Genomic DNA, 18,386 nt, shown 5'->3' with positions numbered 1-18,386 from the left:
ATGCAGCCTGCCTTCATACAAAGAAATCACCACCATCTTTTGCATCCAAGGACAATTGACAGTTGGTCAAAATGCAGGAAATAAGGGTCACAGCAATTTCCATAAGGGGCAGAGTTAATGGGATTCTGGACACTCTTAATGCTGCATGAAAATACTAAGTTTTGTACAAAAATCAGTTTAAAGTGCACACCTATATTACCAGGAAAAGAGAGCCCCAATCACTTTGGGAAGCCTAGAAATCTAGGATGGCTAACTCATTTTTGGTGCATGATGGCTTCAAGCTTGTCATTGTCATCCACTTAAAAGGTTTATTGTGAAGCTCACAGTATTTCTCCTGGGTAAGGAGTGAGAGTGAGGAGAATGTTTGGAAGAAGAAAATGATTTCTTAGGAAATACCATGTTGTAAATATATTATTTTGGAAAGGCTATTTAATTTATTTATTTTGATGAAAAGCAACTCTAGTTTCAATGCTTGGAAATATTTGGGGATTCCTACTTCGTGTACAAATGGAAGGACTTCATGGAACTCTTTTGCTTGTTGGTTTGTTATTTTTCTTTAGATTCCTTTTTTTGATTGAGTATACATAAGCCAGTATTTGCTGTGTGTTCATCAAATGTTGATGAATAGTGTATTAATTAGGATTAGGTTCAGCTGCTAGTAGCAGAAAAAAATAGCAGTGGCTTAGGGGAAATAAATACATGCGTATTTCTCTCTGACATGATATTCTAGAGGAATGAAGTCCGGGGCTGCATGGCAGCTCTGTTTCACCCTTGGTCCTTCCAATTCCATACTCCACCACCCCTAGACTAGAGTCCTCAACCTCACGCTCTCCAGTAGCATTGTCAGTGCAGGCTGCAAGATAGAGGACGGGTGAAAAAGAGAACAAAGGAGAGACACTTGTCTCTCTCTCCCTCTCAAGACAGGATTCTTTAAGATGGCAGAAGGACATCTCCACTTTCATTTCAATGACTGGAACTTAATCACTTTGCCACCCATTACTGCTGAGAGACTATGAAATGTAATCTTAATTCTGAGGATTCCTGACTGAATATTCTACTGCTATGGGAAAATGGGAGAACAGATACTGGGGTACAACTAGCATTCTTTATCACAAGCCATTTCCCTGATTGAGACACATAAACACAGCTGAGAGGTGTAGGGAAGTCCCACCCCTTATTTCTTCAAGGGATACTTTGGAAAACATGGTAAAACTGCCAAATATACATGGAATTATCTCCATGAAATGTGAAATAGGTAACTATTCTCTTTGTTCTATGATAGTGTAAAATTGCTAAATATCATCAAGAGGGAAAATACGAAGCCAAAGAAAGTTGTAAGCTCTTTGGTGTAATTCAACCAATGAGTTTTATTGTACTAAATTGATTTTCTTCACCTTTCACCTAAATGTGTTTGTTTATATCAGGTTTTGCCAGAATTATGTAGCTCTGGGCACAAATGTTGTACTCTCTTTCAGTACTTTCATATTTGGGCCATGGTAATTTGTGGTTTTATTTATGGTACCTGTGATTATTTAAAATATCATCATATTTTTGTTTGTTTGCTTCTCCATTGTAATCTCTCAGTGCCTATGTCTCTTCCTGTCTTTATCCATACCTTTTGACCCGGTCTCTTCCACAACTAATTCAGAAATCCTTGTTCGATTTTGGATAAATTGGAGAAAGGTCATCAGTGGTATCCTATGGTCAGGAGAAACAGCCAAAACAGCAGCAGGATGGTCAGAACCATGGACAGCAACACATGTGCCTCATCCCCTCCCTAATCGCACCTTCCCACAAGAGCTTTGTCTATGTCTATAAATGATGCGCTAACTCCGAGGCAACAGATATTCAAGCAAGAGAGTCTGCATGGGGAGATAACCGGGGAAAGAGTCAGGAGTAGCCTGCATAGGTTTGTACCCACTCCCCCCCACCCACACTTCACCAACCAAGAGTAGTTTTTCTACTGAACTCTCTCAACTCTTAATTAATTTCTAACATCTACCTCTATTACTATGAAAAGTATAGACCATGGAAATTACAATAAACTTAAGATGGTGTCTCATAATTTGTCCAGACTAAATTCTTCAACATCTTATTGGTTTTAGCTTTGTTTTCAATTCAAGTGATTGAACGAGGCATAATTCAAATAATTCGACATATTGCCAGGATTAATTAAGAAGAATGCCTAGACTTCTGAGTCACTGGGTCCTGTTTGTTGTTTGCTCACCTAAAATGCAACTCGTCCTAATGATTCTGACTCATTCCTTCTTCTTCACACTCATTCTTTATGTAGTGACACTAGAGTTCAAGTCCTTTATTTTGTAGATAATTAATTTAAACCCCAGAGAAACCATGTAATGAGTTCAAGGTAACATGGAAGACTACTGGCAGATTTGGGCATGAATTCCTTATTTTCTGACCCCAGATCCCCACCACCACTCTGATCTACTCTTAACACATCACATCTTTGGAATATAAACATTAATCAGATATAAAGTGGCTATAAAACGCATAGTTTATGGTCATCCTGAAAAATATCTAGCTCAACTACCTCTCAGACAGACTTCTCAAACATATCATAGCTTTAATTCTATTGCTTTTTACCCTTCCATTTTGTGCATATTCCTGTGAAAGTAGAACTCTTGAGTATCCCATGCTGTCTATTCTGAAGGAGCAACCTACTCCGTCTGCTTGGGCTTAGCAGCTGGATACGGAAGAAGCATGAGCCAAATGCATCCATGGGACTGGGAGCTCTCATTCAGGTGTCCTAGGCCAGAGCCCAGTTTGTAAGAGCCCTCTCCCTGGGCTCTCTTGTTGGATGCTTGCCTTGGCTAATGGTGATGTGTAGCAACCTGTGACTGCGTGTGCTCACCTCTGCTCTAAAACTGACCTAATAGAGACCTCTTGTAAATTTTCCAATTTGGAAAGTTCCCAAATGGAGAACTGACAGGACTCTGGAGTAGGCATTATTTCAGAAATAAAATTCAAGAGCATTTAAAACATAGCACAGTCACTTCATTCTATTTTTTCAATTCAATGCAGTGCCCTGGGTGTATGGTTTGTTTTCTTATTTGATCCTCGTTTTTGTTGTTTTTCTCTCTCACTGAGGGCCATATCTAACCACATCCACCAGACTTCATAAGAATGCTGAGTTGTCATGCAGGAGTTTTACCTCACACTGGGGAGATATTAGTTGATAAGATCCACCTTGTTCAGATTTATTGCTTTAGCATATTTCATGCTAAAAATATTTTTTCTACCATCTGCTAAGATTAGCACTCTAGTGGTATAATAAATTTACTCACCCTGTTTCTGTGATGTAGTTTGGAACCAACTTTGTACTTTATTCGGCCTAATTGAAAATAGGATAAGATAAATGATACACTTTGAATTTCTCTCCCAGACATACCATTGTTCATTACTTCAACAGAAGATGAGCACATCTGATTGTAATTTTAGTGGTTCAGTAAAACAAAAGTTCCCATGGCAAAAATACAGCATTAGCCATTGTCGTCATCCAGTGGAGTCTTGTAAAAAATATTCAGTGTTGTTTTGCCCTCAAATGAAATATTGTTTTTCATTTAAATACAAAACTGGTGGCCATCTTTCCAAAACATGCTATGAAAAGAAATATATTTCAGTGGAAATATGGGACTTGGTATTCATTTACATCTGAGGCTCAAACTTAAGGCCAAATTTAGAATTTGATATATTCTTGGCTTCATAGGACATTTGGATTTCCTTCTCTTATTCAGTTTTCTGCTTGGGCTCGAGTTGTTTTGACCATTTTGAAAGAGAAGGAAGAGTATGTAAGGTGTTTATTATATGTTAGATTGCTATGAACTTTTACCCTGTGTAGTTTCCTCCGAGTTTGATCCTGGTTTTGACCACGAGACTTGCTTCGGTCAAGGGGGCATTAGTAAATGTGATGCAAGCAGAGGCTTTAAACGTGCTTGCAGATTGGGACTTGGAATGCAGTTGCCATGAAAACAAGCAGTGGCTGGCCTGCTGGAGACATGTGGCCCGGCTGATAGCACCAAACTCTGGACATGTAAATGAGGCCATCTTAGGTCATCCAGCCCTTGTTGAGCCACTAGATGACTGATAGTTGTGTGAATGACCCCTGGTAAGACTAGCAGAAGAACTGTCTAGCTGAATTCAGTCTAAATTGTTGACCCACAGAATCATTAGGAAATAAAATTGTTTTTACTTTTTATTTTGACTTAAATTTTTTAAAAAAATTTTAAATTGTAGTAAAACACACATAAAATTGTTAATTTTAGTCCACAACTTTCTGAGGTAGTTTATTATGCAGTAATAGATAACTGACAGAATACATAAAACCCTCCTCTACCACCAATAAGCACAGAACTTTGTGATAGGATCGAGAATGATGGATAGACTAAGGCCTAGATTAAGTTGAAGTTATGGCTGGATGGAAGTTGCTAAGCAAACTGTGAGAAATGTACTAGAAGATCAGGATAAGAAAAAAATGGGAACCGTATCATTTATTATTGTTTATGAGCAGTGTCTACCTCAGTTTTGTCATATGTAAAATGGGCATAGTAAGGGTGCCTATCTGATGAGGACTAAATAATCCACATAAAGCATGCAGAACAGGGCTTGGTACAGAGTAAGCATATCATAAGTATAAACTGTTATCATCCTGTGTACATAAAATGTTAATATGTGATTGGCCAAGTTGAAGAAAGGTCTCCCTGCAGCTATGATAGTAATGATTCATGAAGTCAAGACACAATACACAGGGGTGATTAGACTTTGTGATTCTACATTAGTTCATAAGTGACGGGCATGTCATGGCCCAGCTATAGAGAGCTGTCTGCAGATTGGCCCCTGGGCCCTTCCCAAACGTCTCCATAGGAAAGTTGGTTTTAAATGAAGTTAACACAGCAGCTCGCATGAGGTTTTCAAAAGAAACCATTTACTGCCCAATTACCAATTTGACCCATTCTTATACCCTCAAACATCAGAAAAGAAAAGAAAAAGAGCCTATAATGTAACAGAAATATCTTTATGCAGTCCTATTTTCCATGCCTGACCATTTCCCCAACGTAGAAAGGACTATCAAATGGTTAATATGATGTTATATAAAATTCTTGAAAATATATCAAATCTAAGTATTTAAAATTTTTCCTTTTAACATTGACAGTCTGGTGACGAGGAGATGGCAGGAGTGTGTATTTAAGCACGAGTCTCTGAGCGTAGGCATATGCAGTGTGCGAAGGAAGCTTCCTCCACATTTCACTAGGAATGTTGACCTACCTTCCTTCCTTCCTTCCTTCCTACCTTCCTTCCTTCCTTCCTTCCTGCCTTCCTTCCTTCCCTCCTTCCTACCTTCCTTCCTTCCTCCCCTCCTTCCTTCCTACCTTCCCTCCTTCCTTCCTTCCTTCCCTCCTTCCTTCCTTCCTTCCCTCCTTCCTTCCTTCCTTCCCTTCTTCCTTCCTTCCTTCCCTCCTTCCTTCCTTCCCTCCTACCTTCCTTCCTTCCTTCCCTCCTTCCTTCCTTCCCTCCTTCCTTCCTTCCTTCCTACCTTCCTTCCTGCCTTCCTTCCTTCCTACCTTCCTTCCTTCCCTCCTTCCTTCCTACCTTCCCTCCTTCCTACCTTCCTTCCTTCCTTCTTCCCTCCCTCCCTGCTTCCCTTCCTTCCTTTCTTCCTTCCTTCCTTCCCCCCCTCCTTCCCTTCCTTCCTTCCTTCCATTTGCAGGTATGCATGACTGGGAGAGAAGAGGAGTATATGTTTATTAGAATGTGATCATCTGCTGTACTGTTTCTGACTTTCTCAGTCATTAAAAAGTGAAAGCAACATCTTTAACCTTTCTATACTTCTTCTTCACTATGTCTACAATTTGGAAAACCTTCATAGGAGTGAGGTAGAAGACTAAAAGCTATTATTTGTAAAGCAGTATATCACGGTGGTCAAGAGACTAGTCTTGGAGTCTGGAAAAGCTGGGTTCAAATCCACACATCGTGCTTTGTAGGAGTCTGACATTGGGCAGACTAATTAGTCTCTTTAAGGCTCAGCGCCCCACTTACTAAACAAGATTAATAATTCCCACTTCTAAGAGGGGTTGGGATTATTAGATGATTTTGTATATGTAACATGAATGATATATAAATAGTGCTCAATAAATGATGAGGATGCTGATTATCATTTCATTTAACAGAACATGTTGGGCTATGTCATGAAAATTTATGCCACCACCCACTCTGTCCACCCAGCCTACACTAATTATGACTAACTGGTGTAACACAGCTGATCAGGGATAGGGTTGAAGGCATGTCCACACGTCAGCACAGACCTTACTGATTGCTAAGCTCAAACTTGTGGCCACAGTTGCTATCACTCTAACATCCTGGTCTCACCCACCAACAGGCCACATCTACACTTTCAAACTGTAGCTGATTTAAAATGAAGGGCAGCAGTGACATTTAGAATCATCATGACATGTTATAGAGAAGACCCTAGAGATGATTAGTCCAAACTGCTCATTTTTCAAACCCATGCTGTCCGATATGGTAGCCACGAGCCACATGTGGCTATTGAGCACTTGGAATGTGGCTAATCTGAATTGAAATGTGCCATAAGTGTAAAATATACACCATATTTTGAAGACTTAGTACAAAAGTAAACGTAAAATATTGCATGAATAATTATGTATTGATTACATGTTGGAATGATTATATTTTAGATATATTAAATAAGATTAGGGCCCAGCCCGGTGGTGTAGTGGTTAAGTTCGCATGCTCCGCCTCGGAGGCGCAGGGTTCGCAGGTTCGGATCCCCGACGTGGACCTACGCACCACTTATCAAGCCGTGCTATGGCAGGCGTCCCACATATAAAGTAGAGGAAGGTGGGCACGGATGTTAGCCCAGGAAAAAGAGGAGGATTGGCAACAGATGTTAGCTTAGGGCTAATCTTCCTCGCCAAAAAATAAATAAAATAGATAAATAATATTAAAGTTAATTGGCCTTTTTAAAACTTTCTTTTTAATGTGGCTACTAGAACATTTAAAATTACATATGGGCTCACATTTGTGGCTCACATTATGTTTTTATTGGGCAGCACTGTTTCACACAAAGCAAGTTAGGCACAGAGATGTGAAGTGACCTGCCCAAGATAGCTCAGCTTTCATTGACAGAACACAGATGTGATCCCGGATTGCCTAGCTTACAGTGATTTCTGTCTCAACGTGCAACCTCCTGTTGCTAAGGATTTTTTGTTTTAGACTGTAGAATTGGGTGTCTGATTGTGTCTGGGTCCCTGAACACTGGGGTTTCTTTGGAAAACACTGCCAGCATCTCCCGTGTGACTGGCTGTGCTTTTTTGTTGTTGTTATTGCACGGCCGGGGAGACTCTGCTGCTGCTATCCGTTTCTGGCGTCGGTTACAGGAATTGGTATTGCGTCTAGAGCGATTGCTGTTATAAACAGGTTGGGCTGCTGGGCTGTTAAAGGAAAGGCTGCCCAGCTTCAGTGCATTTTGTTGTAATCATCTCCCGGATGCCTTGTCGCAAATCAATTCACGTTCAAGACTGGCTGGAACTGGGAGGTCAAGGCTTTGGCAGACTAAATATTTTATCTTCTGCTCATGGCTGGAGCTTTTAAAGATGTGGACCGGGGGCTCTTTTTTTTCATACCCCATCTGGGCAAAGATGATTGGCTTTGCCGTTTTGCCCAGGTTAGGACAAGGTTAAAATCAACTATAATCAATTATTAAGAGTCTTCTGTGGCCACATTGCTTAAAAGGGGATTTTAAAAGTTTCTCAGTTCTGAAACATGCATATCTTAGTTGCTACTAGTGATGTTGTTATTCTAGAATGTCAAATATAGATGTTATCAGCATCAGGAGTAAACACGCAGAATTTCTACTTTCTATTTCCTGGATACTTATGTCTCAGGACAATGAGAAAAATCTAAAAAGGCTGAGATAATCATTATTCCTGCCCCAAGTTGAAAAATCTTGTTCCCTTTTTATATGTGTTAGACAACTAGAGCTGTTTATAATTTGGTCACATTGTCAAACTATTTCCTAGGAATTTATTGAGAGGCTTTCTGTAGTTCTTATGTGACTATTTGCAGTGTAAATGCACATGTAAATGCTTAATCTAATGTAGATTGAAAAAATCATAGATTTCTAATTCCATAGTAATTTTGAGACAAGCTAGATCCAGCCCTATGTTTTACGAAAAGGAAACTGAGGCTCAGAGAATTTAAATGACTTCCCCAATTCTTACAGCTACCCAAAGGGAGAATTGTATCTCCCAGTTCCTAAATGCATGTGTGGCCCCGAAACATTGAAATGAATCTTTTCCTTTTATACAGTATTTTCATGCAATAATAATTTTCTTCACAATGATTTGAGAAGAAAACCTATTCATACCAAATGAATATCATTCTGAACCTTGGACCAAGACGTGAACTCAATAAACAGAATATAGTTTTAAAGTGTTCTTAAAAGGTCACTTAGCTTTATCCTTCATCTCATTTTCCATGAATGGAAAGCCCTTGTATTTTCAGGTTTCACCTAGACCCAGTAGCTGAGGGTTCAAAATGCTGCCAGAAAAATATTCCATTTTATTCAGAGTCTATTTAGAAGAAGAAATCTAGAAAATACAGTAGAATTTTTCCCAAGACAAATCCAATACCAGCTTTTGAATGGAGAGCATGGTATAGGATGAGCCCATCATTAGCAATTACTACCATATATTTTCATAGCAAGCTCTTTATCCTTGTACTATACTTTAAAAAAGAAAAAGAAAAATTTCAATAGTCCTAATTTGAGAAAAGGAAACCCATGGAATTTGTGGACGGCATACCTTTGAATTTTTTTTGTGTGTGTGTGAGGAAGATTGGCCCTGAGCTAACATCTGGTCAGTCTTCCTCAATTTTGTATGTGGGATGCCGCCACAGCATGGCTCGATGAGCAGCGTGTAGCTCTGTGCTTTGGATCTGAACCCACAAACCCCAGGCTGCCGAAGTAGGGAGTCTGAACTTAACCACTATGCCACAGGGCTGGCCCTCATACCTTTGAATTTTAATATTTGCTTATCTTTACATTAGCAAAATGAAGACCCCATGGTGATACTTACTTTCCCCAAGCTCATGTTGGCAGTAGAACCAAGGTATGATATATGTAAATATTTTACAAAATTAAAATTATAGGGCCGCAGGCAGGGTGATTGTGTAGAAATCAATGAAGCACAATGTAGTATTGGTAAGATCAGAGGTCAGTGCAGACAGACCTGGTTTTGTGCCTGGTTCCACCGTTACTAGCTGTTTGGCCATGGACATGTTACTGCCCTTCTTTAACTTCAAATTTGCATATGGAAAATGGGGGTACTAATTATTGCAAACCTCAGGGAGTTGTTTGAAGATTAAATGAGAAAACGTCTGTAAAGCACGTATCAAAAAGCTTGGTGTAGGGCAAGCTCTAATAAATCTTAACTATAATGATGAAAACAATAATAATTACTATCATTCATAATGGTAGCAGCAACAGCAGCAGCCACAGTGATAACATGTATGTTTCCAATTTCTAACATTGTATTATTTTATTTTGGATCTATATGTCCATATGTGGGAGAGAATTGCTTCAATGTCTGTTCAGATCAAAAGCTCTGGATGAATTTTTCACCTTGGTTTATTTCACAGCAACCTAATTCATATGGCTGAACTCTTCAATCATTTCTCTATGTTGAAAGACCACATTGTTCATTTGGATCATTCAGTTCGATTCTAAGAACAGTTTTTTCACCGCATACGTGGGGACAACCTGATTCTGATATTCCAAGGGCTAATTAATTGGTAGAACTTTTTACTCTTTCTTTCTACCTTCAATCTAAGTTTGTAGCACATTGTCTTAAAATAAGCTTTCAAAACCTTTGAAACCCTGTGGGCAGAATAATGCAGTGCTTACAGAATATGTAAGGGTTTTGGAGTAAGATAGACTGGGAAGTTTTGTCACTTATTCACTGCATCTTAGGCAAGTCAGTTCACCTGTCTGAGCCTCCGATTTCTTACATATAAGATGGAGAGAATAATACTTACTTTCTAATATCATTCTGAGTGTTAAAATTAATATAATGCAAGTAAGTAAACCTCTTAGCACAATGCCTGATGCATGGTGAGTGATTTTTAGGTGGCAACTACTATTTTTATTTTTATTTTGTGTATTCATACAATTCATAAACTATGGTATTTATTTCAGGACAGTGAATAAACATTTACATTTTATCCACTCATAGTGTCAGTCCACAAATATTGATTGATTGATAACTTATATGTGCCGGAAACTATGCTAGACCTGCAGGGGGAAATGGTGAGCAAGACAGCCTTAAAGAATGAAGAGGGGGGCATTGGGGGTGTTGAGAGAGAACAAGTGATTTCAGTAAATTACGTTATAGTTTCACTGCCCATTAATTCTCATTGGGCTAGGTAGCTGATTTGGCTTGTCTCACTGTAGCTATCAACCCAGAAGACCGAGCTGTGGAATCTGTGGATTCCATCTACACGTGCTTTGCTTTGAAGTTGTGCAGCCCTTTGCCCTGTGTTTACATAGCTCCTCCATCTAGACATCTCAAGCACTTAAAATTGTCTCAGGAACCTAGTGTGTAACTTCCTAGCTGAGAAGAGAAACTGAAAATGTACTCTACCTGCTAGAGTGTTGATATAGCAAAGAGATGAACCTCAAGAAAACTACTCTCTGTTTTCAAAGGTACTCTGTGATGTCCTGTCCTTTATTTTTCCTTGCCTGGATATAGTTTCCTCTTCATTGGTTCTGCATCTGATAAGATGAACATTGAACATTTGCAATATGTTTGTTGTCTGCTGCCAGTTACAAGCTACGGATCACCAGCAGGGCCTGCCATCCCTGTATTCAGCACCAGCCTTCCACCATTCTATTTGGATCCACTGGCTGAGGACCAAGCATGAACACATAGGAAGAAGTAATGGAGAATAAATAACCCTGTTTAGTTTTCTTGGAGCAGAAAGTGTTTTGAAGGAACGGGTAGCACTCCAGAAGACCTGTATTTCCTTTGCCTTTGTAAAGGAACACCCTATGCTTTAAGTAATGATTTATGTGGTATGCACCATATCCAAAGAGTAAACGCAGAGATGAAAGCTTCAATTTATTCTGTCCAGTGAAAATAGAAACCTGGAGACAGCATCTGCTTCTCATTTAAATGCATTTTTTCTAATTATTTAGATGTATAGAGGCATCAAGCCAGGTTTCAATCAACGACAAAGGTCTTGTGTTATCTAAACAAAACCTCATTCCTGAAGCCACTGGTCATAACACTTAAAATGGCTTAAAGACCCTCAACATGGCTTTTAATGCAAAGTAGTTGTATAGCTTGGGTCATGAGCAATACTGTTTTTGTTTTTGTTTTTTAAATCAAGTTTGAAAGTGTGGTGAAATATTGGTAAAACTATATTTCCTGATATCTAAAAACAGCAGGTAATTTAAGCCTAGTTCTGAGTCACCTACCTTTTGAAGAATAAACCTTGGAATCGTGACTTCTGTCTCTTGTTTTTAATGGAGAAGAATAAAGACCCTTTGGTGTCTTTGGATGATTTGATCATATAGATTAGTTATTAGAAGCACATGCAAGAATGCAGTTCCTCAAATATGAACTGATATAATTTTGATGCCCCATGACTCCCAAAATAGAAGGGTCTGTAATAAAGTAACTTTGTTTTTTCAGAAACTCTGTAGCTATTCACAGTTATATACAGGTGAATAGATACACTGTAATTTAGGAGAGAAAGGAATTAGAAATTTTGAGGAAGAGGGCCCTTAGAACCAACAAGTTCTCTCAACAGCGGATGTGGATGTGGGAGCCCAGCTAGTGTGGTAGATCTGTAGCTTCTGGATGGATCTGCGCTGCATAGATGATTCCATAGCCGAGATGAAGATAGAAGCAAAGCAGGGCCTAAATGAAGAAGGAGAGGGCTGGCCTTGATTGCTTTCGAAATGGTGTTTGCAAAAAAGTGCAGCTACCCCTAATTCCCTTAACCCCTTCCTTCCATGAGCACAAGGCTTCTAGGTGCTGCTTTGCACAGCTCTGACCACAGACTGACTTTTACGAGAAGTTAATTGCTTGTCTCCTAATTACTCTCTGAACCAAATTCTGGCTGAATAGGACTAGAGGCTGAAAAGATGTTGATTTGGGGGAAATTGTACTTTATATTGCTTGTCAGATAATTTTCAGTATGTTCTGTAGATGTAAATCGAAAAGTTTTTAAAAAAACTTCTTTATCTCTCTCTGGCTTGCCCACCATCCCTATTTCAGTCCTGTTTTACTAGCTCTCCAACCTACTGCACTCATGAACCCCCCGATATATGATAATTGAATTTAGGAGCAAGAGTTTACATTTTTATATTTCTATGTGATTTATAACCTGCCTAATTTCAAAAAGGATTTGAGGTAGCAAGAGTAAATGGCACTGGGAGTTACACTGATATTTTTACTCTGCATTTGGCCCGTATTCTTTTAGTCTGCATACATTTCCATAACTCTGAGCAAGGATCATATTTGGATGACCTTTTATCTGGGGTGGAATTCACAGAATTGCAGGAGGTAGAAAATGAATTCCTCAGTATATACAAAATCACCGGAGGCACATCTGAGTGAATTAAATATTCTGCCCAGTCTTGGTAATGGTTCTACTAATTATATTGTTTTGTACTTAAGACATGTTTCCTGTTTGGAGAAGTAGGGAAGGAATGGGCTGAGAAGGTTTAATTGCTTGGATTGCTGTGTGACTTTGGGTAAATCACTGACCACTCTGAGCTCTAGATTCTATAGCTGTCAAACAGGGATAATAAACCAACAGTATCTTTCTTATAGGGTCATTGCGAGGATCAAATGAGATAATGTACACACAAGAGCTTAGTAAATAGTAAGTCACTGTGTATTATGTAGTCAGTGTGGGTGAATGCTTTATTTACTTCAATCTCAGCTTCATACGGTGAGAGAGACCAGGCCCTAGCTCTCTGGGATGCTCTATGAAAAGTGCCTCATTGTGTTTGGGCTTTATTTATTGAATGCATTTGAATGAGCGATCGTTCTAAGAGCAGAGAGTCATTCAATTTGATTTCACAATGGGGTGATGGGTGAGGCTGGAAACTACATTCTCAAATGCATTATCCAGAACACAGGAAACAAAACCACTTTTTAAAAGTGAGTCATCTTTAATATCTCATAGCAGTTTTGAGATACTTCGTTCATTCATTTTTATAGCAAACTCTTAATTGAGAATGTCATAAACTGCTTTGCAGAGAGAGGCAGTCACGACCTGGAAATTAAGTGGAGTAATTTACAAATAGGCTTTTGTCTGGCGGGAGGTTTGAGCTTATTCACGATTTGCCTTTAGGTTATCTTAGCAACACATGCTCCCTTTTCCCCAGCCCATTGGCAGTATGTATTTTGGGTACCCAATAGATGCTGAAAATGAAAAACAGTTTTCCATATGTTGCTTTCTCCTGGTCTGCATTACAGAGTCTTTCTGACTCTTCTGTTCTCAAAAACAAACACTGATCACTTTCATCGTTCTTCAAGATGCTTCATCTTCTTACCTCATCTGTCTGCTGTCTATCCAACTTTCTTTCTACATGGGCCATTCAAATGTTTTGTGAATGAATGATCTTGGGCCCACTTCCAGCTCTTCTCCATGAAACCAGCCTTGATCCAACACCAGAGTAAATTCTCTCTTCTCTTGATTTCTTTACAACTTACGGTATCCATAATTTAGCACTTTAAAAAACACAGTCTTTTCCCCATAATTTTAAAAAATATTGTTCCTCCTCCTCCTCGCCCCAACTATATTACAAGTTATGTGAAGAGTGCAGACTTCTAAGTCAGATGAACTTGGATGAAACCCCTAGTTTTGCCATTTTCTAGTTGTGACACCTGAGGATGATGATAATAATTACTTCATAGTAGTTGGTAAAAGAGACAGCTTATATGAAGCATAAAGCACATAATATCAGCTCATTAAATTCTTGTTCACAGATTAATTCTTTGATTTTTCTCTAGACAAAGCTTTCTCTTTAAGGAGAAAAGGAAGAGAAAGAACTCTCTTTTTTTCTTTTTTTCCCGAGGAAGATTCTCTGTGAGCTAACATCCTTTGCCAAGCTTCCTCTTTCTTTTTTTCTTTTTTTTTTGCTTGAGGAAGATTCACCCTGAGCTAACATCTGTGCCAGTCTTCCTCTATTTTGTACGGGGTCGCCGCCACATCATGGCCACCGCCGAGTGGTGTAGGTCCACGCTCAGAAACCAAGCAGAGCTCGCAGAACGTAACCACTAGACCACGGGGCCGGCCCTGTGAAATACTTTTCTAAGCCATGGATTCATACTGTACTCCTCCCTCCTTCCCACATAGACATATGCATCTTAAAAATTAAGCCTGGGCAGTGGGGAAGAAAGTATCTACGGAAAGAACCCAGCAGATTATAGCTTTCTAGGTTGCCTTTAACAGGCTAAACACCTAGGATACTGTTTGTGCAAGGAAGAAGCCTCGTCCCATATTTCATCCTGTGGCTACTGTGATTATGTGAATGTATTTTTTACACAGTCACTATGCCTCACTTAACATCGTTTGAGCCCCTTTGTTTTTATTTTATTGGATGTGGATCCACCATTTCAACTCATAATTTCTGGTTTTCCCCGTTTTATTTTTCTACATGCAACCCATTTGATAAAGCAATTGGTTCAAAACAGTATTTAGCTAGCCTAACTGTATCAACAGTTCACTGGCAAAGATTCCTGACTAATTTATCTTTTTAAAGGACAGAGTATTCATATAGTTTTCTAACTAGGATAAAGCAGCTTAAAGAAAAGAGAAAAGACAAAACGACTTGTTGATAATACCCAAAGCTCAAAAATTGTCTCTCTCTTACCACTTGCAATAACAAATAGCCCACAGATTATTATTGACTTTGGTAGTTTCATAGAATTTTCAAGTTGAGAAATACTATCTAGTCACCTGTTCCTCAAATTGTGGTCCATGGGCCAGCAACATCATGGTCCGTGGGCCAGCAGCATCGTGGTCCGTGGGCCAGCAGCATCAGCATAACATGAGAGCTTGTTAGGAATGCAAAATCTTGGGCCGTCTCCAGACCAACCAAGGCAGAATCTGTACTTTAACAGAATCATCAGGTCATTTGTAAGCCCCTTAAAGTTTTGAAGTGCCACCCTAATTCGCCTCCACCTCCACCCTCCTTTTAAGAGATGAGGAAATTCAAACTCAGAGTCAGTGCGGAGCTAAGACTAAAATCTCAGTCCCCTGACTCCAAGTTCAATGCTCTCTTCTATATCCAGGGCTGCCTCAGTAACTCCCTAACTCTCAGGGTGGAAGTAAGTGGCTGTTGGCCGGTTGCTGCAGATCTGGCCTTGTCTTGCCTTACTTTGCTGGTTGATGTTTGGTGGTCTAGAAAAGTAGACTTCAAGATTAGAGAATGACTTTCTCTTTCACCCCCATTCCTCTTGTGTGGGAAGCCATTTAGCTTATTATCCTATATTGCATGATGCCTCGCAAATAAGAATGAACCCTTGATGAGGCCAGAACCCTTTGTATTGTCATTAACATTTGTCAGCGTCTATGATAGGAATTTTACCATCTGACATTCTTTCCTCAAGTCACAGCTCACGATTGTGTAGTACATCTCCACTCATACAAGGAGGATCGAAAAGGCTGAGCCAAACCCTGTTAACAAAACAGTCCCCTGAAGGGCTATAATATTATTCAGTGGTAATATCATCCCTATGCATTTTATCTTGTACATGAAATCTGGGCCAATTATCATTTTCTCATACAGTGCATTTTAGACCATTGTGTTTTTGTGTCCCTGCCTAGTTCATTAAGCAGGGTTTTACAGCTCCTCCAGTAACAGGATTGCTATTGACACTTTCATTAGACCCATAATTCAAAATGCTTGTCTGCCTTCCAAATGGAAGCCTCTCAGTCCAGAACCACAATCTAGCCACCGACCGTATGTTGGCTTTTAGAACTGTCATAAACTCATCATCACATTCAAGTTCTTGAAGGGTCAAAATCTGCTTTCTTGGTGAACTGTCTCCATCCAACAAACAGTCAACGTGTTCTCCAAGAATAGTCAGCCAAGCTTTCTCTGTCGCTCTCTGAAAACTCCTCCAGACAGTTCTCAGTACAGTGCTACTATAACACAAATAATCATCGTCTGTATTTAAATATTAATTCCTGGCTCCATTCATTCATTCATTCATTCTGTTATTTCACCATTTAAGATCAACATACCCAATATTATGGCAGATGCTGTATAATGATTTAAAGATGAATAAGATGGTCTCCGCCTTGGAGTATCTTATAGTCTAATAGATGTGTATATAAATCATTATACAATTAAGTGGAATGTGAAAAATTTCACCACTAGGTTGCCAGCAAATGGAATGGCTATAATTATAGATAGCTGTGCTCTAACTAATGGCTGTTATCAACATTGTTTTCTCACCAAGGGTTCAAATGGAAGTAGCTTCAACTGGCCTAAGTAAAACTGCATATAAGTATGAAATATATCACAGAATGTAACTTAGGAACAGATGAAGTGGAGTCCCAGAAATGATTCCAATGGGAAATAGAGAGATGGTGAGGCTTCTCTACAGGCTGTCATTGCTCTAGTGATCATGAAAAATAGTCTTTGGTTTTTAGTACTGTTTTGGTTTTCTCTCTGACAAGGTTCAAGAAAAGGTTCAAAGCAAATATCTGATTTAATTTACAATAAAGCTTTTTAGGGCTGCCTACTAGACAACAAAAATTTCTGCTTTTAATTTTTCAGGAAGTAACTATCTTGGACCTTTGTGAAGAAGCAGGAAATCTGAGCAGACCTATGTAGCTTCAGTGTGCATTGAGGTTTTCAATCTTTACAAATTGCTTTTAGCTATTTAATTGAATGTACAATTGTAGACCATATATTTCAATGTAGTTAATTGTGTTTGATTTAAAAGGCTGCTGATTGAGTGCTTTGCTTTTGCTTTCTGGCCAATCAAATCACAGAGAAAAAGATTTCTTTTGGGGTAGTTTTTACCTTCCAGATATCTTTGCCTTTAAGAAGAAAAGGAAGAGAGGAAGACATGGAGAAGACAAAAGTATAGTCTTGTACCATTTCTTCAAGGCCTTCCTTGGTTCTTAGCCTTACCTGAGCACACACATTAGATTACCTACCTCATTTGGTTTCTTCCAACCAATCCCACAGATGGATTCCTAGAACAGAAAGGTCCTCTGCTGGAATGGACTCAGACCATTAAGCAGAAGAAAGGTGAGAAGGTGGACTCTATTGCTGATTGGGGTAGTGTGGCTTCATTTTCCAGGAATACTGCTGTGGTGTTGGAAAATTACTTCAGCATTTTTTCCAGCGCATTTCATTCTACTGCATGTGCCTTCGTAAACATGTCCAATCACATGATGGAGGTCAACAACAATGTAGGGTTTAGAAATCGTTGCTTGGAAATCACACTCACTTAAATACCTGAATCTGTCCATCAGCTGTGCCGTAGCTTATTCCAAGCCTGTGCAGAAGAGTGATTTGCAATCTCCTTGCTTTTCATTTCAAGTAGCATCACTCACTTTAAGCCAGATATTCAGGCCTCTTCAGAAGCCTCCAGGGTGAAGGACAAGTAGGAAGAAGCTTATCGAATCTTTCACAACTGTGGCTGGCTACATCTACTGCATCAAACTAGTTGCTTCTTTCTCTATTTTATTTTAAAATCACACATTCTTCTTTTTGTGTGACAAATAATGTGGACTTTGCCACAAAATTTTACGATCCCAATGGCTCTTTTTGGTTCTATACATTTAATTGATCACACTCCCAGTTGAATGCTGGGCCAGAATGACTGGGGTTGGAGGAGAGGACATAATGTTTATTTTTGCAAGTCCTTTCACTTTGAGTTATCTTCTCTCATCTTTTATAAGCTCAGGTTGCATAACTAAATTCTGTTTTTTTCTTTTTCACTTGCAGAGACTTACCAATTTGGGCTTCTTCCAGAGCTGAAAACCAATTACAAATATGAAACAGATTTCACTACTGGACTTGAACTCCACATAAAAAACAACAAGATGTTCAAAATAATTGAAAAAGCTCCTCAGCAAAGAGTAGATGCAATGTAAATGGCAGGATATCAAGAGGTAAGAGGTAAATTTCTAGTGAAAACATGTTTGCTATGTGGTGAGGTATACAGAAAATATGCTTCCCAGCTAAAAGTAGTACTCTTTCTCAGCTAAGGGTCAAGGCAGGAGGGATCATTTCTAATGAAAAAAACCTACTGGATGATCCAGTCTCTTTTTTCTCTGGGCCTGTGCATCTAGCTATTAATTATAGAAATATT

General features: G+C 39.1%; 1 long non-coding RNA gene across 1 annotated transcript in view; it reads left to right on the top strand.

The window, feature by feature from the left end:
• Positions 1–18,173, top strand: part of LOC131411943 (uncharacterized) — a 324,554-nt gene extending 306,381 nt beyond the window's left edge. The window contains exon 3 of the long non-coding RNA XR_009221676.1: positions 18,020–18,173. This is a non-coding gene — a long non-coding RNA (uncharacterized LOC131411943). The remainder of the gene's footprint in view (positions 1–18,019) is intronic.
• Positions 18,174–18,386: the final 213 nt, after the last annotated feature.

The sequence above is a fragment of the Diceros bicornis genome, chromosome 12, assembly GCF_020826845.1.
Source record: "Diceros bicornis minor isolate mBicDic1 chromosome 12, mDicBic1.mat.cur, whole genome shotgun sequence".
NCBI lineage: Eukaryota > Metazoa > Chordata > Mammalia > Perissodactyla > Rhinocerotidae > Diceros > Diceros bicornis.
Note: the sequence above shows the minus strand (reverse complement) of the source record. Positions and strands in the feature narration are given on the sequence as shown.